This window comes from Anabrus simplex, chromosome 3, assembly GCF_040414725.1.
Source record: "Anabrus simplex isolate iqAnaSimp1 chromosome 3, ASM4041472v1, whole genome shotgun sequence".
NCBI classification, from domain to species: Eukaryota; Metazoa; Arthropoda; class Insecta; order Orthoptera; family Tettigoniidae; genus Anabrus; species Anabrus simplex.
Genome location: NC_090267.1, coordinates 478,161,882 through 478,188,702, shown reverse-complemented (window position 1 = coordinate 478,188,702; position 26,821 = coordinate 478,161,882). Strand labels below are relative to the sequence as shown.

Sequence of the window (26,821 nt, the reverse complement as noted above, 5' to 3'; positions counted from 1 at the left end):
AAAATAGTTGGTAGCAGTCAGAACTAGGAAAGAAGGATAGATTACTGCTAATATGTCAATTTATTTAGATGTAACTTAGATATAAGAGATAGATTGTAAGAGGTTATTTGAGTTATTTTCAGTTAAGAATTGGAGTCATAAGTACATAGTACCTCATATTTCCTAGTGTGATTGGGTCAACATCGTGAGCTGAATCAGATCCAAGTAGTGAAGCCTGCCTGTGTATTTGCTGAATATATATTGTTGATTGGAGTAGTGGGAGAGACATTGTTGGAGAACTTAAGTTGTGGAGAATTTAGGGAAACCATAGAGTTTATTAGGATTTTTAGAAGTTAGGATACTAATTGAATATCGATATGACGACGTTAAGCCATTTGAAAGCTCAATTTGAGGAGTATCAAAGGGAACAACGAGAAGAACAAGAACAGTATCGGAAAGACCAAGAAGAGAAACAAGAGAAATATCAAAAGGAACAGGAAGAGAAAGAAAGAAGACAGAAAGAAGAGCATCGAGGATTGTTACAGGCTATAAAGGAAATGATGGAAGAAGCTAAAAAGGAGAGATTAGAAGAGAATAGAAAGCGCGATGAAGAAGCTAGAAAGCGCGATGAAGAAGCTAGAAAGGAGAGGTTGGAAGAGAACAGAAAGCGCGATGAAGAAGCTAGAAAGCGCGATGAAGAAGCTAGAAAGGAGAGGTTGGAAGAGAACAGAAAGCGCGATGAAGAAGCTAGAAAGGAGAGGTTGGAAGAGAACAGGAAGCGCGATGAAGAAGCTAGAATGCGTGATGAAAAACGGGAGGAAGAAGCTAGAAGACGCGACGAGGAAGCTAAGAAAGAGAGGCAGGAAGAGATGAGAAAGCAGGAAGAGACGTTGAAGAAGATGATGGAAGAAATGAATAAGAAGCAGATGGAAGAAATGGCTAAGAAGCAGGAAGAAGAGAAGAATAAAGAGAGACAAGAACGAGAGGAGAAGGAGAAGAAGCAGGAAGAAGAGAGGAAGAAAGAGAAGCAAGAACAAGAGGAACGATACCAAAGATTTATGGAAGAAAAACATAAAGAAATGATGGAGGAAATAAGGAGAGGTCATCAAGAACAAAAGGAAGAAATCAATAAATATCAGGAGAAGATGGAGGAGATGAAGAACAATATAGATGAATGGAAAGCTGAAATTAGTGGAAGTATGGAAGAGAAGAACCGAGAGATACGAGAAGAAATAAACGAAATTAGGAGAGAAATGGCAGGAAACAATAACTATCTCCAATCTTTAAAGGAGAATGTCATAAAAGATTTATCAGATAATATGGAAAGATTAAGCCTAGATTCCCAAGAAAAGTGGAGATTATGTGAGTAAAGTATAGGAAAACTAGGTGAGGACGTGCTAACCACGAGTACAAGTCTGGAAAAGAAATACGACCAAGCTGCAAACCAAATTGGAAGCAGAATAACGGAGATAAGAGACGAAATAGAACAACATAAGGATGAATTAAACCAAAGAATAACGAAATCTGAAGAAGGGCTTAGACAAATGCAAGCTCAGTTACAAGAAATTCGGGAGGAAGGAACAGGAAAGACTGTTATGATGTCCAGTAGCGAGCGGAACAGAGGAGTTGAGTTTCAAATAAATGAAAGAGAAGTGACGCCCATACCAGCCACACGTTCTAACCACAGTATGGGGGAGACAAATGTGGATAACGGAAACAGTGGTTATCCTACGATTATTAATGTCATAAAAACCTTCGATGATAGACCGAAGCACTTTAATAATTCCACCAGTATTTCGCCCAAACGTTTCCTTAGGGAAATGGAGGATTACTTCAAGGAACATGGCATCGCTGAGGAGAAGAAATTGAAAATAGTGGAAAAGCATTTAGATGCTAATCCAAGCTTATGGTTCCAAGCATTTAAATATACTTTCCATGAGTATAGTGACTTTAAAACGGCGTTCTTACAGAAATTTTGGAGTCCGGAAATGCAGCAGAATTTACGTTTAGAGTTGTACTCTCGCAAGTATGCTACGAACGGTCAAACAGGGTTTAGTGATTACTTCGCCTACCAGTTTCACCGTTTTCAAGACCTTGATTCGCCACCCAGTGAGCTTGAAGCGATCAAGACGATACAACGACAATTTCCCTCAGATATACAAAGGCTGCTGGCTACTGCTAACCCAACCACGGCAGTGCAAATGGAAACGACACTTAGACAGATCGATATGACTACAGCACCACACCCTCAAAGAATGATTAGGAATGCTTACGGTGAAGAAACGGTTAATGTGCTCACACAGGAAAACATCGATGGAAATACCCCTGAAGAAAGAGGAAAAATGAACAGGAAGAGACAATGGGGGAAACAGGAGAATGGAAGGAGAGATGAAGAAAAATGCTATTGCAGGAAAGGGTCCTACAACCAAGAAGCATATCGGGGAAATAGAGCATATAGACCCAACATGCGGTATAGGAACCCGTATAGAGAAAACAGAGGAAGAAATAATTTTAGAGGAAGATATGGTTACGGAAGAAGAAATACGAGAGATGACCAAGGAAGGGAAACTTATAATCGGAGACCTACACGCGATGTAAATGAGGACCGAAACGAAAAGATCAAGTGGGAAAAAGCAATTAGAGAACAGGACGTCAACGCTGATGTAGAGGGAGCGGAGAGTCTTGAGTTGCAAAGGTACAAAAAGAGGAAACAGGAAGAACAGATCCTCGATCCAAACGCGAGAGAATTCGAATGTAGAAGAGAAAATGAAAAGATAACAAGCAAAAAAAACGCCGATTTTGAATTAGAAGGTGAGGTTGAGAATATAAAGAACGCATTGGATTCCAAAATTCACAGTTATTTCATAACGCAGGTTGATTCATGGGAAATCGATTCGGAAGAACTGATAAAGGATTTGACAGTACATCACATGAAAAGAAAATATGAATTGCCTATTATCGTAGCAAGAGTTGGAGAGCTGAAAGTACGTTGCTTAGTTGATTCTGGGGCTAGCATCAGTGTGCTTTCGAAGGAATTATTCCAAGATATGAGTAGAAGAATGAAATTATTAACCATCCCAGTTTCGAAAATTAAAATAAGAGGTATAATTCCGGATAAAACAGTGGAATGCAATATACAAACATATTTGGAAATAAATATTGGAAACAGGCACTTTGAGCATCCATTCATAGTCATGAACAAAATTAAATATAATATTATACTAGGAATAGACTTCATGACGGTAACTGGAATGACGATCGATATGGAGAAACAAGAGATAAGGTTCCCTATATCTGACGAACACACCAGGGAAAACCAAGAACGGATTAAGATCAATGACGACATTATGATCATAGATAACAAGGAGGTATCGGAAGAAGAAAATATACCATCGGAAGAGCATCCGAACTTTCAATTAGAGGAAGGAGAGATATCTCTGGCGGATGAAAACATTGTTGCAAGCATAGAAAGGGTGATGGCTATAGAGGAGGAAGAAGACATGCCGAACATAGCGGAAGCAGTGGCGAATGCTAAGATTTCCTCGACCGAAAAATCAAAACTTCATGAAATCTTACAGGAATATTCCGATTTATTTAGGAATAAACCAGGACAGATTCCAAATTTTAAATATAAATTAATAGTGAACGATTGGACACCCTACAAAGGCAAACTCTATGGAATTCCGGAGAAACACTTCCCAGAAGTGAAGAAGATCATAAAGGAAATGGAAGACGATGGTATTATAATGAAGACATCAAGCCCGTATTTGAACCCCTTGGTAATTGTGGTGAAAAGCAACGGGAAACTCCGTTTGTGCCTTGACGCGCGTTTTTTGAACGGTCGATTGATCCCAGAGTATAATCAAACTCCAAAAATAAAGGATATTATTCAGAAATTCCGTGACATGAGGTATTTTTCAACCATGGATTTTACATCCTCATATCATCATATCGTTCTGGAGGAAAAATCCCGATTGTTAACCGGATTTATGTTTGATAATCAGACATATATCTACTGTCGTCTCCCATTCGGTTTGAGAAATAGTTGTGCTGTTTTGGTGAGAGCATTAGACAGAAATTTAACGCCGGAAGTAAAGGAGTTTTTAACTTACTATGTGGACGATCTAATTCTGGCAACTAAAACATTTACAGAACATTGTGACAAGCTTGGGAAGTTGTTTCAAAACCTGAGAGCCACTGGATTTAAGATCAACCTTTCAAAATCAAAATTCTGTCAAGAAGAGGTCTTATTCGTCGGTCACATGATAGACGGTACAGGAGTACGGCCTAACCCAGTTAAGATCCAAGCCATATGCGATTTTCCCCGACCGAAGCGTATAAAGCACGTCAGACAATTTCTTGGTATGGCGCAGTTTTTCTCTAACCATTGTCAAGGATATACCCAGACCGCCGCACCTTTACAGGATTTGTTAAAGATCAACAACAGGTGGAAATGGGATGAAAAGGCAGAAAGAGCATTCCAAGAACTAAAGACCTTGTTAACAAAAAGCATCAAATTAGGCTATCCTAACTATGAAAAAGAGTTTATAATACAGTCAGATGCATCTAATGTTGGCATCGGAGCTTGTTTGTACCAAGAAGAAGAAGGAACACCTCCCAAAAGGATATATCTAGCATTCACTAGCCGAAAATTAAGGAGCCACGAGGTTAACTATACTACGACAGAACAGGAGCTATTAGCAATCATTTACGCCTTACAGCAATGGAGAAAAACTATTTACGGATACCCAATAACGGTCAGGTCAGACCATAAGGCATTAACATTTGGATTGAAAGCTGCAATGACTAATGAGCGGATAACAAGGTGGATGTTGTTCACGCAGCAGTTCCAGATAAAAATCGAGTATTGTAAGGGAAAGGAAAACATCCTTGCTGACGCCTTAAGTCGTAACCCGGTGGAGAAAGAGGAAGTAATTCATAAAATCGAATTGGTCCCGGAAGATGAAGAAACATTAGAGAAACTACAGGATCTAGTACACTTGCAGCGTCAAGACGAAAGGTTGAAACAAATTATAGATAAATTGGAAGATGGAAACTGTGAAAGTGAAGCAAGGTCGAAAATTGCGAAAATCTACAGCTTAGAGCAAGGAACACTAAGGGCTAGATCAGGTAAAGGTCATAATAGGATACGTATAGTGCTACCTTCGATGTTATACAAGGAAGTAATCTGGCACATACACAGAATTACAGGTCACGGTGGCGTGGAAAAGGTAACACAAGTCATACTCGAGAAATTTACTTGGAAAGGTATTCGAAGAACTGTGAGGAATACAGTAAGAACATGCGACATATGCCAAAAGGTCAAACATGGCAGTGGTACAGTAAGACACGAACCCAGAGCTATACTACCTCATAAAGCTCGAGAACTATATGCTATAGATATCTTTGGCAGACTCCCAACTGCCAGAAGGGGACACAAGTACATAGTCGTAGTGATGGATGTGTTCTCTAAATATGTGTCGTTGCAACCAATTCAACGCGCCAACACAAAGCAGGTATTACAACGTCTAATCAAAAACACCTTACCTAACATGGGAAAGCCTGAGAAATTACTGTCAGACAGAGGGACACAATTTACGTCGCTTCAATTCAGAGAAACCATGGAAGAGTTAGGAATTAAACACATTCTTTGCTCGGTGAGACATCCAGCGTCCAATCCTGTTGAAAGATGCATGAAAGAAATATCGAAATTCTGTCGAATCTATTGTCCAAACCAACACTGGAAGTGGTTATAGGTAATAGGAATAATAGAAGACAGCATGAATAACACAATACATGAATCCAGCGGACAGATACCTAAAATTATTCATCATAGTATTAAACCTGAAAGACCTTGGGACGCAATTGTTCACCTACCTGCTGAACCTAACTTAGATATCGACGAAATTAACAAACTGGTTCGATAGAGGCTGTACAGACAAGCACAGAGAAGGTTAAGGAGGGTACAGCATAAGAAATTCAAACCTGAGTTGAAGAAAGGTGACCTTGTATTAATAAAGAAACCCGCAATTTCCAGTGTAACGAACAAAATCTTTGCGAAATTCCTGCATTTATTTGAAGGACCATTTAGGATTAACCGTTCATTCCGAAATAATGCATACGAAATTTACGACTTAGATGGAAACAGTAAAGGAGTACATAACAGTGCAAACATCAAGTTATATTTCAAGGAATAGAGAAGGGGCAAACCATCTCAGGTGATGACGAGTCAAAGAAGTACAGATTGAAGCCACTTACACCATGAATAAACCGATTGTTCCGAAGAAAGGAGTAATAATGCAAAATAGAATTCCTAAAGAACAGTGAAAGGTCCCATTATAAGAAGGAAGACGAATAAAATAAATATATGGCAAGCCATATATTTCTTTCAACGTAGGGGAAGTTAATGTGCCGTTTCACAGTTCTTTATAAGAGCTAGAGCAACAAAGATGGAGTCTCTGCGATCAAAATGTCAAATAAAATACATTTAACGTCAGTACGGGCCGAATTGCAAGTCCTTTCGTCGATCAGTTACGGTAATGGCCGCGTATAGAAGGCGCAGAAAAAAATGACAGATGGACATTATTTGAAACCATTATTCAAGAAAAAAAATGCTCATCATTTATTATCTAATCTACCTTCGAGGTGTTAAGAAGACGTAAAACTCATTTTATAAGGAATTATCCAGCGGAGCTGTATATAAGGGATTGGAAACGAAGATTAATTCCCGACTACACGCTAATTTGCGGAGAGCAAGATTTAAACGACGCGGGAGATTTAATACGTGAACAAGAAGAGATAAGATATACTACAGTGGAACTACGTCACGCAGTGACGCAAGCCCTTGGCGAAATTTTCCCGATACCGTTTAACATTACAAGATACCTACGGAATAAGTAATTGAATGCACTTAGGCTAATAAAGGACGGCGGAAAGAAATTTATTTTTAAATCGGAATATACCGAACATCTGTATTAGAGAATTTTGAACTATTTATTGGACCAACTGAACCCCAGTAAAACCTATGCAATTTGAGCAACACAAGAGCTATAGTAATTGGAAGATGTCAGCAATGAGTCAAATGTTCTATCATTATTCTGTTCCATACGCACGAGTCTTCACCATGGGTCTGTAAGGAAGCAAGGCGATGCTGCTTGGATTCTGACGAGGCGAGACGATGTTGGCTGTCCCGGATGACCAGTGATCGATGTTGAGAAGCTACGATGTACCCGACCACTTGTGGAGGAACCAGATGACGAGAGCCTAGTCCCGGATGACCGGAGGAGGAAGCGCCGAGACCATCTTGAGCAAAGCTAAGTCCATTATCCAAGTCGTTTTCGTAAGTAAGAATATATCATTTCTTTTATTGCTTGTTAATATTTGTTTGCGCGAACACTGTGCATAGAGAAACATCCAGCGGAATTGATTGGAAGTAGGTACTCATCCGTATGAAACGTCAATTCCATTTGTAGGCGTGGTCACCAAGTGATTTCCCGATCGTAACATTTTCCAGAGATAGGTGAGGCGAGATCGATAGAATTATTATTATTATTATCAGTGATGTGTAAACAGTGAAGTTAGCATTAATACCTGCGTGTACTAAGGTTAAGCAACGTCAAACTGTTCGAGATCATGCATAGGATGTGTGTTATGAAGGAATGGCAGTAGACTACTCCAAGTTCACGTTAAAATTTGGCACTATGACGGTAGTTTCTAGAGTAGGCATTTTAGGAATGTCACGGCACGTTGATGTGCAAGTAAAGGTAATGATTCACATGATGAAGTGATTATGTGGTTTATATGAAATATGTGTAATAATTGACGCGTTATGGATATGATATAGTGTTGTTGATGATGTATGATGGTTGTAGTTATTGTTTCTTCGAGAGAGATAGTTATAGTTGTACGAAGTAAGGTCTCGTGACTTCTATTGTCATAGTTGAGAAGGTCACTGATTTCTCGCCAATTCCACGCAATGATTCTGAAGCCTACGCATTTTTACCTAGTTCAGGACATGATCTCAAGACGTGTACTGCAGTGTTTTCTTTTATCCATATTAAGTTACCTAGAAAAGCATGTATGTATTCTGGATAGATTTGAGCCTTCACTGATTTACTTGGGATGAACTTGAAAACTCTCACTGAACATAATTACATTTCTGTATAAATTTCAACCTATAGACGGATCACTGGTGACCTAGAATTTCAAAGAAGAATCATTTTTCTTTTAGCTGGAGATAGTGTCATACGATTAAATAGATTTTCCATTGGTAGTATGTGTTATTATAACTCTGTATGACCAGTGTGGTGACGTTTCTTGCTATTTCGTACGCACGTAGTCTATGTCAATAAGATAAGGTCATATTACCTTAAGTTCATGAATTAAATCTTGCGAAAATGTTACTTATAGGGCGATTACGGCTTACAATGGACGTAGCTTAGCTCATGATGTGTACCACGAGGAAATATGAGTGACTAAGAAGCAAATAAGTAGGCAGAAAGGAATGTTTAAGATGTAAACATATACGCGTGTACTTGTCAAAATAATGCAAGAAGAACTTTATAATAGCCTTATTGATAGTCTTAAAACTGCAATCAGACAATCAGTCAGTGAAAATTTAAGGAATGTAACACTTTTTAGAGTAGGTATCAGGTGTTGATTACCAGAATCTAATGCGATTTCCATAGAATAATTGACTTAAACGACTGGAACTCCATTTCTTGACTGAACATTAGCTCAGAAAGTCCATGTGCGATTCTTTATTTCTCAAAGGAATACCACTAGAAAGACTGTAAATAATAATTAATAGGATTTTTGTTTTTATTTTTTCTGAGGATGCATCCTATATTTTTAATGTACTTAATCTTAATGTTTACTTTCTTGCCAAGAAGGCACCTGTAAATACCATTAACTGTGTTCAATTTAATTTATTTAGTCATCACCCAACTCGGTAGGTGAATTGAAAGAGAAGGAAAAGGTAGCTTTTTCAAGAATCTTCCCAGATGTTACATGTAATTCATACTGACAATTGAGGATTTCGGAGATGAATGACTTTTAAGAAAAGAAGCAATTTAAGCCGAGAAGGCATTCATTTAGGTGGAAGTCGAAAGATGTGATCTCTTTAAATTGTGGAAGGACATGAATTATTAGCTTGACAAAGAGTCCCTCATTACAAGAGTTTCTTTTTTAGTAAAGACTTGAGATAATTCCTTGAATATTTAGTTTAATATTTGAATAAATGTCGAATAGTGAAACCTAAACACTCTTTCTCTGTGTTCTTAGAATAAGGATTAGTTGTAAGACCGTAGTATTAACCAGCGACGATGATTCCCATAAGAATTTATAAGAATGGTACCTAACTAGATACGAGTAAGAGACGTCTTTCTGCGTTAGTTAGAGACTACCGTTGGTCGACCTGGACGTTTTTCTGTTGCGGAACTCACACCCGTAGAACTTAGTTACCAGATTTATTGAAGTTAGAGCTAGTCAGGATCTCTTGTGTCCATGCCTGGACGCGGGAACGGCGCAATACTAATATAGTATATAAAGAGGTAAAGTATGTTTGTATTTAATGGCTAATCTCAGGAACTACTCGACCGATTCTAAAAAATTATTTCACTAATACAAAGATACATTATCCCTAAGTGCTATAGGCTATATTTTATTTTCAAAGCAATTCGAGCGGGGTGGGCGACGTGGGTAGTTATAAAAATACTAGGCTAATATAAGCGAAAGTCGTCGCCATAAGACCTATCTGTGTCGGCGCGACGTAAAGCCCCTAGCAAAAAAAAAATATAAGCGAAAAATCGAATTTGTCGTACAAGGACGAGACAAAGCTCATTTTAAGCTCCTTGACGCAAAGAACTTAACTCGGTAAGCCCTGTGGGCCAGAAAACCTTGTTTTGAGTCCCTAAAACCAACCGTTATTGAGATATTGGCACCACACTACCCCTGCTCTAGGAATCGGATAAGGAAGTGAACTGCCGTAACGATGGCAACATCAGCTCCAGTATGCTTACATCAGCGAGATTATCAACAATTTATCACAAAAACCTAACATGTTACAGACATAAAATTTGGTATTTGGAATCTCTAAAATAAAAGAACACAATTTTTTCTTTTCAGAAAATCTACTTAAGGGGTGAGGGTTGAAAAGAAGTGATGAAGGAGTTGAATTCTTTATATGAGGATACATACGAGGTGCGGCAATTAAACAACGAGACTGCGCCCCTCCTACTCCGTGGTCGCATGGTGGGAGGTTGTCACTGGAATGTAGTTGACCTTGATCCATCCTGAGCAAGCACACTTCGTTTGGTCGTTCTACCTGCTTTCTTTTGAGAGTTGGTTGTAGCGGACACTTTTGTGTAGTCGTGCCGTGATCATGGTGGACATAAAACTCGAGCAGCGCATTAACCTGAAATTCCTAGTGAAATTAAATAAATCACCCACGGAATGTTTTCAAATGTTAAAGAAGGTGTTTCGTGACAATTCTATGTCACGTGCATGAGTGTTTGAGTGGCACAAACGGTTTGCTGAAGGTCGGGAAGAGGTTGAAGATGATGAACGTCCCGGACGACCTGTGACTGTCAGAAGTGAAGGAAACGTCCAGAAAGTCAACAAAATTGTGCGGAAAGCAGACGTCTGAGTATTCAGATGACTGCCGACATGTTAAACATTAACAAAGAGACAGTGAGACAAATTTTGCACGATGAATTAAACATGAGAAAAGCGTGTGCAAAATTGGTCCCGAAAAACCTCACTCAGGAACAAAAAGACAATCGGAAGAACATGTGCTCTGACATAATGGAACGACTCGCAAATGATCCAGATGACGAAACATGGATTTTCCAGTTTGACCCGAAAACAAAACGTCAATCCATGCACTGGAAGACCCCCTCATCTCCAAGAATGAAAAAAGCGTGAATGAGCAAATCAAAACTGAAGGCAATGTTGATCGTTTTCTTCGATATCCAGGGTGTTCTGATGACTGAATGGGTTCCTGAGGGTCAAACCGTAAATCAGCAATACTATAAAGAAGTCCTAATCAAGCTAAGGGAAAGAGTAAGGAAGAAAGGACCGTACGCGTGAAACAACGGCTCATGGATTCTTCACTAAGACAACGCACCAGCCCACAACGCCCTGTCTGTGAAGCAGTTTTTAGCTGACAAGTGCATTCTTGTGCTAGAACATCCTACGTATTCGCCTGATCAGGCTCCATGTGACTTTTATCTCTTCCCAAAAGTGAAAAATGTGTTGAAGGGAACACATCTTCAGTCTGTGGAACACGTAAAAGTAAAAACGGCAGAGTTGTAGCGCAGAGTGACAAATGATGACCTAGAGCATTGCTTCGAAGTGTGGAAGGCACGTATGCAACGGTGTATAGAGAGGTGGGGGGGGGAGTATGTTGAAGGGGATAAAAGTGTATCGTAACCTTGTTTGCAATAAATAACATTTTACACATCAGTCTCGTTATTTAATTGCCGCACCTCGCATATCTGAGAAACGGAAAATGTTACGGACGTTAAAATTGACTGGCCGTACTTGGAATCTCTTTTAAAAATAAATGAACGCACTTTCTCTGCAAAATCCACTTAAGGGGGTGACATTTTTTTAAAAACGGGTGATATTTTAAAATGAGTATCTTCTCTTCTACCTGTTTTCCCACGGCTGTGGGGTCGCGGGGTGCAAACTGTGTCGCACATGTGGATTTGACGCTGTTTAACGACTGGATGCTCTTCCTGACGCCAACCCTATGTGTAGGGATGTAATTACTATTGCGTATTCCTCTTGTGGTTGGTAATGTGGTGTGTTTAGTGAATATGAAAAGGAGAGTGTTGGGACAAACACAAACAACCTGTCCTCGAGCCGGAAGAATTAATCACACGCGATTAAAATATCCGACCCAGCCCGGAATCGAAACCGGAACTCTGTGAACTGAAGGATTGAACAATGAACTCTCAGCCAAGGAGTGGGACAGTTTTTAAAATTAGTATATCTACAGTATATCTCATAAACTCAACATGTTACAGGCGTGAAAATTGATATTTGTAATCTCCTTTAGAAATAAAGAGCTTCAGACTGGAGCTTCAGACTTTGGGTCGGGGGATACAAATGGGGAGAATGACCAGTACCTCGCCCAGGCAGCTTCACCTGCTATGCTGAACAGGGGCCTTGTGGAGGGATGGGAAGATTGGAAGGGATAGACAAGGAAGAGGGAAGGAAGCGGCCGTGGCCTTAAGTTAGGTTTCATCCCGGCATTTGCCTACAGGAGACGTGGGAAACCACGGTAAACCACATCTAGGATGGCTGAGGTGGGAATCTAACCCACCTCTACTCAGTTGACCTCCCGAGGCTGAGTGGACCCCGCTCCAGCCCTCGTACCACTTTTCAAATTTCCTGGCAGAGCCGGGAATCGAACCCGGACCTCTGGGGTTGGCAGCTAGTCACACTAACCACTACACTACAGAGGCGGACATTATTATTTTTACAATTTGCTTTAAGTCGCACCGAAACAGATAGGTCTTATGGCGACGATGGGACAGGAAAGGCCTAGGAGTCGAGAAGAGTCCGCCGTGGCCTTTATTAAGGTACAGCCCCACCATTTACCTGGCGTGAAAATGGGAAACCACTGAAAACCATCTTCAGGGCTGCCGGCAGTGGGGTTCGAACCCAGTATCTTCTGGATGAAAGTTCATAGCTGCGCGCCCCTAACCGCCCATTTATTATCAATTAAAGGTTACTTCGACCATAGGGGAACTGGCCGAGGTGGCAAAGGCGTGCTCGGTTCGCTTGGCAGGACGTGGGTTCGAATCGCCGTCAGGAACTTGTAAAATTTAAGAAAGGAGATTTCCACCTTCTGAGGTGCACATGGCCCTGAGGTTCACTCAGCCTACACCAAAACTGAGTACCAGGTTAATTCCTAGGGGCAAAGGCAGCCGAGCGTAGATCTACCCACTCTACCCCACCATGTGCGCAGGTTACATTTGGAAACACACTCTTACAGTATGAAAATAGAAGATGGATATAACACAATCTGAATTAAGAATAATGCTTACGCTTAATGTTTTAAGTATAAATTTAAGTAGAATTTCCAGTGTAATTGAGTAATCGATATTTTCTACAAAAAAAAAAGGCCGAAGTTACAATTATCCTGCGACTTATCCACTGCAGTGCTGTTGAGAACTAATTCAAATTCTTCCTTAAATACCATTTCCTTATATCCACTACCTCACAGTTTCTGTTGTACTGGAGTAATAACTAGCATAAAATACTAAACTACCTCATTAGGTGGAATGCACACACTTCGGCGTTGAAATGAAGTACAGCTGATTGTGTAACTTCATAACTCTATTTCTCCGTACGTTTTGATCTATCTCGCGTCGTCACCAGTTCAGCGTTGGTTGTATATTTACATTTGTGCTGTGCGTCTGGTTACAATTTCTGTGTTGATAACATTCACGAGGTGGATGTTTAGGACATAAAAGTAAATCTGTAGGGCACGGCATAAATACCTGTTGAATTTCAGACGTAAATAACTCAGCAACACAACAAGCCATTCACAATTCTTTTGCGCAGTTTAAAAAAGCAGGGTTTGCCGTTTAAGTCACATACCGTAGATTGGAGCTAACTTGACAGTTGACCTGCGCAGGTAAACCGGAGAGTGGATGGCACCTACGTTCGATGAACCTGCACAGGTGGCCAGACCTGTACAGGCGAGCCAGGAAGAATCGAAAAACTATTCCGTTACCTGCGCAGTTGAACATAGACAGTTGACCTGCGCAGGTAAACCGGAGAGTGGATGGCACCTACGTTCGATGAACCTGCACAGGTGGCCAGACCTGTACAGGCGAGCCAGGAAGAATCGAAAAACTATTCCGTTACCTGCGCAGTTGAACATAACTGCACGTCTGTGTGATTCACCCAAGAACTGCACAGGTTTCAGCTCAGTTGAAACAGGACAAGCGTAGGAAGAGGGTCTTGCGTTCTGTTTATTTGTTTTTACAAAAGCACTCGGTTTGTTTTGTTTTGTAATTTCTTTTTGGTTACCGGTGAGTTTTTTGTTTTGTTTTGATAGAATACTGTACGAAACATGTCAAACCGTAAGCGAACTCAAGTTTTAGACGAGTTTATCGAGTTTTTACAAATCTGAACCTTGTCTGTGGCGTGCGAAGAGCAAGGAGGATCATCACCGTGCACTGAGAGACGTCGCTTATACAAAATTATTGACAAAGTTGAAGGAATCAGAGGAATTGTCGTGTCGATGCCATAAGGTCAACTGATAGGTAAACCGTACCGTGTATGAGGTCGTCGCCTGTACAGATTTACTGCGCAGGTCAACTGTACAGGTAAACCACACCGGTACGCCGCAACGTGTATGGCCGGCCTACAGGTCGTATTGGCCACAGCTTTCAAACAGGTGTTATTGTCGTGGTTGCGCGCGGTCTTGGCCTTGGCCTTGGAGAACACGTGCATCGTCTCGTCCGGGAAAGTCGCTAGCATGGCGTGGAGTGGTGAACACCAAGGTTTCGTGATTGAGACTCTCTTACCACAACACAGCGTTTGTTTCGCAGACACTTTGGCTTAAGTAGACATGAGAATGTTCCGAGCAGGAACACCATTCTGTTATGGGTTAACAGTTTGAGAAAAGTAGTTCGACTGTAAAAACGAAGCCGCCTCGTAGACCTCGTAGCGTCCGAACAGAGACCGTCCGTGCAGTGAGACACGCCGTTCGCAATCTCCTCAACGTTCGGTGCGTAGGCATTCACGTGCTCTGGGACTCTGGGATCGCACCGTCAGGAGGATCTTACACGCAGACATGAAGTTCCACGCGTGCAAAATGGTGATGTTCAGAAACTCAGTGAACGTGATTGGGCCAACCGCAGAGCGTGTTGTGAGACTGTAGCAGCTGACACCAGTGCCCTGGCAAGTGATGAAGCGCACTTCCATTTGTCAGACTACGTTAATAAGCAAAATTTTCGGTACTGGTCCGCAACCAATCCTCAACAGCTCCATGAGCAACCTCTCCACCGCGAGCGTGTTACTGTTTGGTGCGCTGTCGCTGATTTCGGAATTGTAGGCCCTTACTTTTTTGAAGAGGAGGACAGAACTGTAACAGTAACATCGGATCGTTACGTACAGCTGTTACGCAACTTCCTGCAGCCGACACTCACCGACTTAAGGAATCCTGCTGTGTGGTTCCAACAAGATGGTGCCACTGCATACACAGCCAGGGCATCGATGGTCCCCTCAGATAAATGTTTCCAGGACCTCTCATCTCCTTACGGGGTGACGTTCCATGGCCAGCCCGTTCCCCATGCGACATCTTCTCTGGGGATATTTGAAGGATCGCGTCTTTCGACGTAAGCCGCGAGCACTACATGACCTGAAAGCTGCTATCCGTGAAGAAATCGAGGCAATACCACAAGACATGCTCAAGTGAGTCATGCGGAACTTCAGAGAGAGGCTTCAGAGGTGCATCGAAGAGGACGGTCAGCATTTGGATGACATTATTTTCAAAACCTAGTGTATATGTGTATGTGAGCAAATGACAATCACTACTCTTTCCAACTGTGCAATAAATCTTTAAATGGCTTGTTGCGTTGCCGAATAATTTACACTGACTGACAGAGCAAATGCAACACCAAGAAGGAGTGGTCAGAACTTTATGCCAATTGCAGGGTAGACTGACGTCACTGAGGTATGCTCATGATGTGAAATGCGCCGCTGTGCTGCGCACGTAGCGAACGATAAATGGGACACGGCGTTGGCGAATGGCCCACTTCGTACCGTGATTTCTCAGCCGACAGTCATTGTAGAACGTGTTGTCGTGTGCCACAGGACACGTGTATAGCTAAGAATGCCAGGCCGCCGTCAACGGAGGCATTTCCAGCAGACAGACGACTTTACGAGGGGTATGGTGATCGGGCTGAGAAGGGCAGGTTGGTCGCTTCGTCAAATCGCAGCCGATACCCATAGGGATGTGTCCACGGTGCAGCGCCTGTGGCGAAGATGGTTGGCGCAGGGACATGTGGCACGTGCGAGGGGTCCAGGCGCAGCCCGAGTGACGTCAGCACGCGAGGATCGGCGCATCCGCCGCCAAGCGATGGCAGCCCCGCACGCCACGTCAACCGCCATTCTTCAGCATGTGCAAGACACCCTGGCTGTTCCAATATCGACCAGAACAATTTCCCGTCGATTGGTCGAAGGAGGCCTGCACTCCCGGCGTCCGCTCAGAAGACTACCATTCACTCCACAGCACAGACGTGCATGGTGCCGGGCTAGAGCGACTTGGATGATTGTGATTTACTCCTAAAATTTGGGGTTGAACATTGTTCTCGGCAGTGTGTAAACATGGGCAGTTGAACAACGCTTTTAGACAGTGTCTAAGCGATAAATAACGTCTTTGCAATGCGGCAGTCATACATAGACGTTTAATCGTAAACAACGTCTAAATACCGTTTCTGCAATCGGCCCACCATGTATAAGCTGAATATCTAGCCACCCCAAAATTCAGGAAAGCATTTTTAGATCATCAGATGTACACAGAATTTCTGCGCAAACACGTTTGCATAAATATTTCTGAATGAGGTTAGTGATTCGTATTTATACTGCTTAGGATCGATAGCATTAAGAGTAGAGCCTTCCACGCAGAGGTTACAAGCCAGGTTGGCCGAGCGGTCTAAGGCGCCAGACTTAAGTTCTGGTTCCCGAGAGGGAGCGTGGGTTCGAACCCCACATCTGGCAACAATTTTCTTATAATATGCCAAAGTTTATAAGTTTTCTTCCCATGAGACCAAGAATCAGCACAGAAACTTCTTCTTCTTAATCTGTTTACTCTCCAGGGTTGGTTTTCCTTCGTACTCGGACTCTACCGCCTCAAGGTCAGTGTCCTGGAGCGTAAGACAATGAGTCAGGGGATACAACTGGGGAGGATGATCAGTAACTCGCCCAGCCGGCCTCACCTGCTATGCTGAACAGGGGCCTTGCTGAGGGTTAGGAATATTAGAAGGGATAGACAAAGAAGAAGGGAGGAAGTGGCCGTGGCCTTAAGTTAGGTACCATCCCGAATTTGCCAGGAGGAGAAGTGGGAAACCACAGAAAATTACCTCCAGGATAGCTGAAGTAGGAATCGAACCCACCTCTACTCAGTTGACCTCCCGAGGCTGAGTGGACCCCGTTCGAGCCCTCGAACAACTTTTCGAATTTCGTGGTAGAGACGGGAATCGAAACCGGGCCACCGGGGGGGGCAGCTAATCACACTAACCACTACACCACAGAGGCGGGCCAGCACAGAATCTTTATATCGAAAATACTGTGGAATATTGTCCACAATATGATCGAAACTGGTCCGCCTCTGTGGTGTAGTGGTTATTGTGATTAGCTGCCACCACCGGAGGCCCGAGTTCAATTCTCGGGAGGCCAACTGAGTAGAGGTGGGTTTGATTTCCACCTCAGCCATCCTGGAACTGGTTTTCCGTGGTTTCCCACTTCTCCTCCTGGCAAATGACGGGATGGTACCTAACTTCATGCCACGGCCGCTTACATCCCTCTTCCTTGCCTATCCCTTTAAAATTTTCCATCCTCCCGCCAGGCCCCTGTTCAGCATACCCCCAAGTATATCCCGACCCAGAGTCTGAAGCTCCAGGACACTGCCCTTGAGGCGGTAGAGATGGGATCCCTAGCTGATTCCGAGGGAAAATCTGACCCTGTAGAGTAATCAGGTAAAGAAGAAGAAGAATGACTGAAACCGTAGAAATAGTACAGGTTAGCAACAATCTGCTGTTTTCCTTCCTTCGTTCAGGGGATACAACTGATTTGAAGGAGCAGTACCTCGCCAGGACGTCTCACATGCTACCCTGAACAGGGGCCTTGTGGAGGCATGGGAAATTCGGTGATGATGATGATAATGATGCTTATTGTTTAAAAAGGGGAAGGGAGCCTCCTTAGTCCTAAGTTATATACAATAGCAACCTTTGCGCGAGGAAAAGTGGGAAACCACGGAAAACCACTTCGAGGATGGTTGAGGTGGGAATAAAATACCCTCTACTCAGTTGATTTCGGAACTAACTGGCTAGACGGCTATTAAATGTTGAAGAACTAGAAGGTCCGCCTTCGTGGTGTAGTGGTTAGTGCGATTACTGCTACACTCGGAGGCCCGTTTTCGTTGCACTGTTCTGCCACGGAATTTGAAAAATGATACGAAGGCTGGAACCGGGTCCACTCAGCCTCGAGAGATCAACTGAGTAGAGGAAGGTTCGATTCCCACGTCAGCGATACTCGAAGTGGTTTTTCGTTTCATCCCATTTCTCCTCCAGGCAAGAGCCAGAGTGGTTCCTACCTTAAGGCCACGGCCGCTTCCGACCCTCTTCCTTGTCTGTCCCTTGCAATCTTCTCATTCCCCCACAGGGCCCTGTGTAGCATAGCTGGTGAGGCCACCTGGACGATATACTGGTCCTCCTCGCTATTTGTATTCCTCGAACCAAATCACGGTCCAGGACATTGCCCTTGTGATGGTAGAGATAGGATCCCTCGCTGATTTACAGGAGAAAAACAGTTACAAAATAATAGTCACCTCAAGATAAGTTGAGGGCGAATTCGAGAGGCTAACGCACTCTCTTTCCCCGATTTGCAGTTTAAGTCTCTAGGATTTACATGAAGTTTTACAAGATAAAGAAAAACCAACCCTGGAGGGTAAACGGACTAAGAAACAAAGAAAGATTAGTCGTGCTGACCACATGACACATCATAACCCAGTCTTTTGAATGAGCAGCGGTCGCTCGGTAGACCATGACACTTCCGGACTGTGCTTTGGTGTGCTACAGTATAAAACACGACAAGATAAAACAGTTTTAAATCTTGAGCAATATTTCCTGGGCTTTATTTCTCAAAGTTGGTTTATTCGTGTTCCGGGGTTATCTGTGAAACGCAGAGGTGAAAGAAAGTGCGGGCTGGAATGGGTCTGTCTACGAAAGTCAAAGATTCATTTAAAACTTTAAAATAAAGGTTATATTTATTTTCAGAAAATGATATATTAGCAAACAATATTTCAGGTGCGGGTAGTCAGGTACAAAACATCAATTTTGATACAAGGATAGAAAACCGAAGGATAGGTAATCTACAAGTTTCCAAAGTCGCTAAGGTTGCGTTTAGATAAGGAGAGAAATCTCTCAAACCACAATTTTGAAGAGCACTTTGCTCCAACAGTTACAATTTACGGCCTTCCAAAGGCACCACTCAACATTACACAAATATCTGGAAAGAGCTCACATGCTCTCCAAATTCTATCAAGGAGACTGAACTCCCAAACTCTTACGGCCTACTCAAGGCAACTTTACACAATACCTTACAAGTTCTGACCTCTCTAGGCACAACCTACAATACACCATACCTTTCAGATTACACATGGGTATCTAGTACCTATGCTACCGGGCCTTCGTGATAAAGAACAGGTTAAATTACTGGCCCAAACTCAAAAATGTATGGAGGCGTACACTTGCGCTCCTTGAACACCGAGTTTAAAACCCTACTTGGGTTTGTAGCCCAATGATGCAGAGGCTAATCCCAAACTACTGAGGTGACTAGAAGGATAAGTTAATTAATGATTTACGGGAGAAAAACAGTTACAAAATCGTAGTCACCTCAAGATAAGTTGAAGGGGAATTCGAGAGGGTAACGCACTCTCTACCCCCGATTTACAGTTTAAGTCTCTAGGATTTTCATGGAAGTTTTGCAAGATAAACAAGAAAATTTACATTTTAGAAAAGTGACAGTTACATAGTTAAATATTAGAACCTTCCCCTCGGGTCAGTTTGCGGAGATAACTACAGAGATAGAAAACTGGTGGCCATTACCTGGACTGATGTTCTGCCTGCCGAAGAATGAGGAACCCGCCTCCTCCCTTAACAAACATGCTCAGAATTTCGACGATCTAGCAGACAAATTAACTTGAAAAAGTCACAGACTTTATACCCGAGGGGTAGCTTCGAGAGGGCTCTGGACTAAATCCGGACACACCCTCTCATTTTATTGGAAAATCGAAAGTTACAAGAAGCCTATGATTGGTTGAAAAAATAAATACAGAAAATTCATTATTGGTTAAAAACCAACACTGTCGGGATGAGATGGAAGTGTTGCAAACCTTGAAGTATCAAAATAATGAAAGCCAATTCAGTTCGGAAAATCTAAAAACACAAAACTTCTTCTAATCACTAATTATTGAACTTTGCACCAGAGTGCATGACCTCAGTTTTCAGAAGAGGCATCTATGGAGAAAAGTGCGAAATTCCTGTGATACACCAAAACAAAACAAAGAAATTAAATCACTTTAGGAAACTTTGAAATAACATATTACTGTGTTATTTAGTACTGACATCTTCTGATCGATATCTCAACTTCATGCACTAGCTGTTTCAAGTGTTGTATGATAGAAAGCGTTCCTTAAGGCGATTCGTTTAACTGCACGGGGATGAGGTGTGCCTCCCGATATAATTCGTTTGTTAGATTCGTTTGGCTATTGCTAACCTGACAAAGTCCTTCTCTAGCAACCTGTTGCTCTGTCTCATTAAATTCCGGTACAAGAAGCAAAGAACCTACGTGCCGGCCATTTTGAACATTGCATGTATGAAACCTGGTAATGCGTATGATCGAAAGCTTTGAGAAAATGTCTCCTACAACTACGATACAAGCCAGGATGGCCGAGCATAAATATTTCTGAATGAGAGGAAGTAATTCATCCTTATACTGCTTAGGATTGATAGCATTGAGAGTCGAGCTTTCCACGCAAGTTGTGCAAGCCAGGTTGGCCGAGCGGTCTAAGGCGCCAGACTTAAGTTCTGGTTCCCGAGAGGGAGCGTGGGTTCGAACCCCACACCTGGCAGTAACTTTTTAGTGTTTAATAAAAGAGCATAATTCGTGCTATTTTGCTTTACGTCACACCGACACAGATATGTCTTATGGGATAGGAAATGCCTGGGAAGTGGAAGGAAGTGGCCGTGGCCTTAATTAAGGTACATTTGCCTGGTGTGAAAATGGGAAACCACGAAAAACCATCTTCAGGGCTGCCAACAGTGGGGCTCGAGCCCACTATCTCCCGATTACTGGGATACTGGCCGCACTTAAGCGACTGCAGCTATCGAGCTCGGTAGAGCATAATTCATTAGTCACATAAATTCATATGACATAAGACATACATCCCATCGCATAAGATCGTGGCCCAGATTCAGGAAAGTAATTTAGATGTACACAGAATTTATGTGAAACTGGTTTGCCTAAAGATTTCTCAATGAGGGGAAATGAATGATCTTGTACTTCTTACGATTGGAAGCATTGAGACTAGAGCCTTCCATTCAATGCTTAAAGCTAGGTTGAGAGAGCGGTCAAAGGCGCCAGGCTTAAGTTCCGGTTTTTGAGGGAAAGCGTGGGTTCGAACCCCAAAATTCGCGACAATTTTCTTACATTTTCCAAAGTTCGTTGTTCGTTGTAGAAATAATATAAGTTAGTAACAATGTTTGCCTGCTGCCATTTCTTGATGGATACAGTACTTTTGTATCCATCTCTTGGCACAGGCCAGAGTATAGTGTAGCTTTCACCAAAGTCCCAGTCAACATCCATGGCTGTGACAATATGGAAACTGCTGGGGTATGGGTGGTGCTGAGTAATGACATTCAGAGCACGACTAGTGCATCTGAGTGTTATGAAAGGTGTTGCTGATAGGGTCAGTCGTGCTGTAATAGCACTTTCTGACCCAGTGAGGAAAGCAATGGCAAAATACCTCACTCCTCGTCTTGCCTAGTACTCCTCATTTTGGTGCTGCCATTGGTTTCTGCGGTTTCCTTATAACCGCATAACCTTTGGTGGTGCTATTTGAGGATCCAACCAGCCTCTGGGCTGATGACTCAACAGACAGACAGTAACAATGTGATTCTCCTTTCTTTCTTTCTTTCTTTCTTTCTTTCTTTCTTAAACTGTTTACCCTCTAGGTTTGTTTTTTCCCACTCAGCGAGGTATACCTCCCCTAACGGCCTCAAGGGCAGCGTCCTGGAGCGTGAGACTGTCGATCGGGGACAAAATTGGGAAGTAGGACCAGTACCTCACACAGGCTGCCTCACCTGCTACGATGAGCAGGGGCCTTGTGAGTGGATTGGAAGATTGTAAGGGAGAGACAAAGTGGAAGGAACCTGCCTTGGCCTTAAATTACGTACCATTCCGGTATTTGCCTGGATCAGAAGTGCGAAACAGCGGAAATCCACTTCAAGAATGGCTGAGCTGGGAATCGAACTCTCCTGTACTCGGTTGACCTCGCAAGCCTGAGTGGACTCCGTTCCAGGCCTCGTACTACTTTTCAAATATCGTACCTTGCCGGTAATTGAACCCGGGATTCCGGCAGTAGCAGATAATCACACTTACCACTACACCATACAGGCGGACTCATATTGATATTTAAAGTCAAAATAACTCGTTTATTTCATCGGAAAGAGTCACCATAACCGATCAGAAAAATACCACGGAGAAGCTCATGATCGTGCCCCAGATTCAGGAAAGCAATCTAGATTATTACATTTTGAACCATATCGTTCATGGTGAGAGAAAATTAATATTTAACTCATCAGAAATGTGGTACCAGCGAGTCGAAATCAGAAAGGTGCCAAATGTACCTCAGAGCGCGAGGGAGGCAGAGAACGCCAGGACGGGCGTGGCACGCTGAGAGAGAGAGCAAGGACTCGAATGCTGTTAGGGAAATCACATTTGCCACCCTGATAAGAAGGAGAGTGGCAGAAAGCAGGACTGGCAACTTATGAAACGAGGATAATATCTACGCTTATGGACGAAATCCAGAGAAACTAGACAGAAAAATGTGTCATAATTTTCCGAGTGCTATGAATTGATTGGCGGTGTAAATAGTCATTGCCTTCTGTTATAAAATTTGCGCGGGATAAGCGTAGGAACCAAACTCTTCTCTGCAAAAAGGAGCGAAGTGTATGTCTTGGTGATTTCCCTGGCGTGGTGTCTCTGTCTGGACTTATAAATAGAGTGGGCTAAGTGGAAAGGGGTTCATTCGTTTATTCAGTCTTGCTCATTGTGGAAGTCAGCCACATAGGAGGCTGCGTCGTGAATTAATAAAAACTCCGTTTTAGAAGATGTAAAGTCAAACAATTAACCCGGGAACGCCGGAGTTCTCAATTTTCGATTTTTAAATTTTTGTTTAATATTCCCAGCTTTCACATCCTATAGAACACTTACAAGTCATTTTTCTAAAAATTGGATGATTGGTTTCTAAATGAGGGCCTGGTACCGTATGGTACCGCACGGCGCTTGACATACCTTTTGGGTGAAACATAGAAATTGTTACCTCCTTCGAATACCATAAAATTTTATGCTTAATATTGTTACAGAATATCGCTTACAAATTACTTAGTATTGAATTAAAGAAAAACTGTGTTTATACGTTCATTTGTGACATCCCTTTGGGAATTCCGAAAAATAACATTAGCTCAGACGTGACATATCTTTAGGAAATTGGAATGATACTATTATAGACTTCATTTTTTATTAACCTATTCCCACTTTTCACTAGATCAGACTGGCAAAAGTAGTTTACACAGACTCCCACACTACACTGGACGCGTTCTTTTCGGCCGCGGGATTCGAATCCTGCGGCAGCGCAGTGCCGGCGTTGGTTTGTTGGAACGATATAGTGATATAGGTCATTGAATCTCAAAGTGTCAGATACTCTAAAAAGAAAAGAAGCGTGAACAACTGTATTTATTTCTCTTCAAAATACCACCCATATATATAGTGTTACATAACCTATCTTGCACCTTCCTAGTTCTAATGGTGGCATTTGTACATAGCCACTGAGAAGTAAGGTCATGAAGAATACTTTCCTTTCTTCGGGGGTTACTTTAGGATCTTCTTCTTATTTAAAAAGCACATACTTGCTGGCTTCAGATCACAAGAAATTCATAATTTCATCGTTAAAATTAAACTCAAAATATTTCGGTCAGCATCATATTTCGAAAAGTGGAACATTTAGCACTACGGTAATGGATTGTTGTGGGGAACTAGGTTATCTGCCATCCGGACAGCTGGTGTACAAGGTGATGATTTTCTCTTTTTGCGGGCTATTAATCATTATCGGACATGGATTCTGTACTCTTGTGCGGAATTTACTCGCTCAGCACTACTTCAGCTGGTGCTCGGAGTTCACCTCCAGTAAGGTTATCTGCGAGACTCGCTTCATTTTCCTTAGCCGGATCTTCATCAGATAATACATTACATTCCGGCGGTTCAATGTATATGGCTTCAGCATCAGTATCCTCTTCTTCAATAACATGTAGCACCTCTTCAAGCGTCAAAACGTCTCTACTGTATTTGGTCAAACCACTCGAATGAAATTCATGTATCATTGGACGCGATACATCGCGCTCGCCACGTGTGTTATAACGTGGATATCTTCTAGTAAAATCCACAATTACACAATTGAATGACAAATATAAATCATTATTTGCAACTACAGTATGAATTGTTTCTTTAGAATCGCCCTTAGAAGCATGGTGGAGAAAAGGAACAGAGAGGTGCGGTAAGCGCCGTACGGTACCATACGGTACCAACAGATTATTTAGTGTCATAACAGCTAACACAGAAATGCTGACCAATTGCCCGTTATTTCAAATCATGGACTGATATTTCAAGATAATAAACCACGCAACACATAATTGTATTGTCAAAATTTATAAATAAAATAAAGCAACTTACCGTAGACGGGCAGTCATTTTTATTCCTCTCAACACGATCTCAAATTCCAAGCAGTTGTTCTCGCAAACAAACGCTCAAAATAAAACCCTATGTTGATTTCAGACATTGTAGGGAGTATCACCTTGACATTCTAAAGCGGAGTTGTCATATTTAGGTCGCGAGTAATGATCAGCATGAGAAAATCTGAAGTAAGGCGCAGTGGTACCATATGGTACCGCACGGCGTTGCCGGGTTTTAATAATTGTAGCCTGGAGAAATAGCCACGACCCGAACTAGGAAGGGAACAATTAATAGACTTCAACTCAGAGGTCGTGTGCGGTAGAGTACTAAGAATTTTTTAAATTACTTTTGAGTGGTTAGGCAGTACTTTCCGCCCTAACGTGGAAGATAAAGGAATAGGAGTGATCGGAGTGCGCCAGCAGACGTTTAACTGTGTGTCTAATTGCAGTTAGTGAGGTACGGAAACTACGGCAAGAACTGCCAATAGCACAAGAACGTCCAACACTCATCAGTCAAGCAGCCGGCATCGCAATGAACCAACCAAAGGAGCTGAACCGAGGACCAGCGACCCAGGACGACGATAGAATGATATTGGGCTAATTCCAATTACTGAGTCCAGCATGGAGGAAACGTGAGGTCACCATGAAAAGGTAAGTTTCGACAGATTTTATTAGCATGAGATAGGGACAGTTAGCTTCGCACATATATTCTTCGTAAATAATCATTCGTTAAGCCCTCATGGCAATCACGTAATTTTACTCAGGACTTTAGCATGTGTAGTAAGTATAGTAGCTTTGTGTCATTTTTTATGGTAATGAGGGAGTTAGGTTGGATTTAGGTTTGATTTAGTGTCAGATAATGTTATGTTATTTTTTGGGTTATATTGTATAGAAGTTTTGCGGAGCTAGGATCTTTAAAATACAAAGGACATAGATGCCTTGTAACGTGGAGTGGGAGACCCTTATTGGGAGTACCGGGCAGCCTAAGAATTGGGGCCAGCAGGCTATATAAATGTGTAGGAATTTCACAAATGCTGAAGAAGCTGAGAGTCAGGTATCCTCAACGTTGTAGTAGAGAGGGTTATCCAAATTATTCCGGCGATTTTTCTCATGACTGTGCACGTGGCATGAACCGGGGTCCGATGTATAAAGAGATGAAATGCACGGATGATATTCCGTTTGTATTGAATGACCTCAAGTGAAGTCCGGCATATATGCCTAATTATGAATCTGAGGAAAGTGACTCATATACCAGAGTAATGCTTTGTTATATTATTGAAAGGCCAGGAAAGCCTGCAGAGTGCCCCGTATTGAAGGGATGGCACTTCGCCCGGCTGAGAGCGCAGTGGAATGCGTGAGGAGGGAGCCGCTAGCCACGTTACAGATCCCAGTTGTGTGAGAAACTCGACCATGTAGTGGTAGACCTCAGCTGACGTAATGTTTTGTTTGTCCTGAGGTACAGACGGCCTTGCACACCCCTCTCGCCAGGGTAGGTCAATGCTATCACCCAGATAAGGTGATCCGGGGATAAAGGCGCCTACTTCACCAACCCGCAAGACGAATGTATTTCCTTATAATTCATATTTCATATGCGGTGGTATTTGTGATTTGTTCTGTGGTATTTTATTGTGTCTTGATTCTTTCAGTGTTTGTCATTTGCTTATGTTTCGTCATAGGGGTAGCACATATGCTTTCTAGAGGTTGCGAGTTCATTACTCGTCCTAGACGATGAGCGCGGACTCATCTTAAATTCAGTGCCTTTTTGGGGGTAACACATAGTGCTGTATTTGTATTCGTGTGTATTTTTATCCTTAATTTATGAGAGTTACGTTAAATTTAGTTTAATTATGTGCAGAGAATTTCAGTTCCTAATCTCGTGAATTAGGACGTTTAATTACGACGATTATTGTGTTAAATATGTTCGAACTAATCAAGATATGAATGCAGTGTTTATGTAATGTTCCCACGGTCTCCGAAGAGATTAATTGGTCATGTTGCCACTTCTTGGCTACTGAGGTGAACTTGTATTTTGTGTGTATCAATTGATAGGATTATAGATGTTCCTTTCATCCGATTTTTATGCTTTCGAT

At 42.3% G+C, this 26,821-nt stretch overlaps 2 non-coding genes across 2 annotated transcripts; both read left to right on the top strand.

Annotated features, from left to right (window-relative positions):
* Positions 1-16,638: 16,638 nt before the first annotated feature.
* TRNAL-UAA (transfer RNA leucine (anticodon UAA)) lies at positions 16,639-16,722 on the top strand. The gene has a single exon. It is a non-coding gene; the product is annotated as a tRNA-Leu (tRNA).
* Positions 16,723-20,770: 4,048 nt separating this feature from the next.
* Positions 20,771-20,854, top strand: TRNAL-UAA (transfer RNA leucine (anticodon UAA)). Its single transcript has one exon. It is a non-coding gene; the product is annotated as a tRNA-Leu (tRNA).
* Positions 20,855-26,821: the final 5,967 nt, after the last annotated feature.